Source organism: Perognathus longimembris, unplaced genomic scaffold, assembly GCF_023159225.1.
Source record: "Perognathus longimembris pacificus isolate PPM17 unplaced genomic scaffold, ASM2315922v1 HiC_scaffold_5821, whole genome shotgun sequence".
NCBI lineage: Eukaryota > Metazoa > Chordata > Mammalia > Rodentia > Heteromyidae > Perognathus > Perognathus longimembris.
In genome coordinates, this window is record NW_025961291.1 from 253513 (window position 1) to 256530 (window position 3018).

Genomic DNA, 3018 nt, shown 5'->3' on the forward strand with positions numbered 1-3018 from the left:
ATATCTTTTTGCCTATGCTGGCTTCAACCCATGATCTCCTTGCTCATGGTCTTCTTCAGATCTTCTTCTCCCTCCCAAGTTGCTGGGGTTATAGGTATGAGCCACAGTCTGAGCTTCTGGATTCTTATTTTTTCTAAAGAAAAATAATCTTTGCCTATTTCCATGTCCTGCAGTATTTTACATGTTTTCTTTTTTGCAGTTGCATAGTTTCAGTTCTTATATTTAAGTCATTCGTTCATTTTAAGTTGGTTGGTGTATATGGGAAGAGAAGAATCTGCATCCACTATTCAGTTATCTTTTTATTATCTTTAAGTAGTAGTGCACAGGAGTCACCATTCAACAAATCTATTTAAATCTACTTGTAAGTGCAGTGTATCTGGACCCATGTCACCCCTTTCTTTCATCATTCTCCCCCATCTCTCCCAACCCAACCCCTACTCTCAATTTTCCCAGTTTCATCGGATACATGTTGGATGTTATGACTGCATTCTCCCTACCCTCTTTTCTTGATTAGACTTCTCCATTCCTGAACCTCTCCCCACCTTTCAAATACTTTTCCTGGTATTCACGTTGTTGTATTGTGAGTTTGTTTTTCTAAGAAATTACACCATTTGAATTATTCTTTGCAAATACAGTTAATATGTCCGTGTACCCTAGCATACAACTCTGTATGTGTTTACTTGCATATGTATAAATTAGGTCCAGCTTCCACATATGAGAGAAAACATGCATCCTTTGTCTTTCTGGGTCTAACTCATTCCACTTAATATGATTTTTTTTCCAGGGCCTTCCATTTCTTTCAGAAATATGTAATCTCATTCCTTCTAATGAATGAATAAAATTCCATCACATATATATACATATATATCACATTTTCTTGATCTATTTTTACATTAAGGGGCATAAGAGCTGTTTCTATCCCTTAGCTATAGTGAATAGTGCAGCAATAAGCATGGTTATACAAGAGGCTTTAGCATATGATGGTTTGTAATCTTTTGGATATATGTTCCAGTGGGATTGCTGGATCACAGGGTAGTTCTAGGTTTACTTTATTGGGTTTATCTAAATAAACTTTGCTTCCTGGGGTGGTTGAGGTAGTTTACATTCCCACCATCAGTGTGTTACTAGGGATCCCTCCCTCCCCCCCACCCCCCGCATCCATGACAGCCTCTATTGTTGTTTGTATTCTTGATCATGTACACATTTTAACTGAGATGAGATGGAATCTCAGTGTTGTTTTGATGTGCATTTCCTTTATGGCCAGCAATAAAAGCATTTTCCTGTGTCTACTGGCAATTTTTACTTCTTCTGAGAAGTCTCTATTTAGCTCATTTGCCCATTTATTATTTGGGTCATTGATTCTTTGAGAGTTTAGTTTCTTGAACCCTCTGACGTGTAGCTGACACAGCTCTTCTCTGAGTCTCTAGGCTGTCTATTTTAGCTTATCAACTATGCCATTCACTGGGCAGAAACTTCCTAGTTTGATTCAGTACTATTTGTCCATTCTCTCTTTCACTTACTGCTTAGCTCCATCCTTCAGCAGGTAAATATCTAACTTTCCCAGCAACATTTTTAATATTACCGTGTTTTTCTGGTGATCATAGCATTGTAGTATATTATGAAGTCAGGTAATATGATGCATCCTGTATTGTTCTTTTTGCTTAAAATTACTCTGCGTAGTGTGTGTGTGTGTGTGTGTGTGTGTGTGTGTATCTGTGTGTGTATGTGTTCTAGGATTCATTCCCAGTTGGTAGTGAATGTTACATTTATCCATTTGTATTTCATTGTTTCACTAGCTATTACAAATGTGACTCCTTGTCCAGGTAACTCATGATTGGATCATAGTCACGCTGCCATGCTGTCCATTGATCTTGTGTCCAGCAGCTCTGCTGAATTCATTTATTAGATACAGTAATGACCATCTGACTTTCTCTTTCCCAATCTGGATCATTTTTCTCTGGCCTGAGCTCTGGACATAGTCTTAGCCTGAAAGTGAATGGAGGTGCTGAGAGTGACAAACTAATTTTTTACAGCTTTTCATTTTTCCTAACTCAGTGTGCTATTAACACTGTGTGTGTGTGTCTCTGTGTGTGTAGTACACAAGCCTTTATTATGTGGCAGCATGCTCCGTGTAAGCCCCTTGCTTTATCTTTAAACTTTCTGCTACTTGATGTAACTCATAAATTCTGCAGCTAGCAACCCACACAGGGAGAGTGTCAGTAAACCAGGTGTAATTCAAGTGTGAACAAGCAAGATGCATTCACTGCTCATCCAATGCAGCGTGAGGTATGGTTAAGGAAATATGTCCCATCGTTGGGAGTCATAAGAAAAGAGATTCACTTCCAGCCAGCTATGGGAGAACACATTTGGAGGAGCAAAGGGGTCAGGAAATAAAAGAGCCTCTTATGTAACACAAGAAAATGTGGAGCTGGCCTTGTCATCTCACAGAGCAAACCCCATGTCAATGCTAGCAAGACCAAGCAGCCCCAACACCACCACCCTCATTCAGAGCAGCCATAATCCACCAACTAAAATAACAGGTACCCGGGGGGCATCATGTGCCAACAACAATTCCAGCAGAAGACAGATGATTTCACTAAGAAACAAGGTATCGACAACAAATAAATTGTTGTACGCTTCACTTATGTTTGTTTGCTGTCAGTCCAAAGGCTTGAACTCAGGGGCTGAGCACTGTCCTGGAACTGTTTTTTTGGTTTGTTTCTTTTTGTCAATGCTAGCACTCTACTATTCGAGCCACAGCTCCACTTCTATTCACTTCTAGCTTTTTAGTGGTTAATCAGAAATAAGAGTCTCACAGACTTTCCTGCCCAGCTAGCTTTCAACCATGATCCTCAGATCTCAACTTCCTGAATATCTAGGATTACAGGCCCGAGTCACGGGCAGCCAGATAAGTTTCTCTTCTCTGACAGGCATCTCTCTCCATCGATAGAAAAGATAGTGAATCATGACTGAGAAAGATAACTAGGTAACATATTCAGGAGTAGACTACTCCAGGAT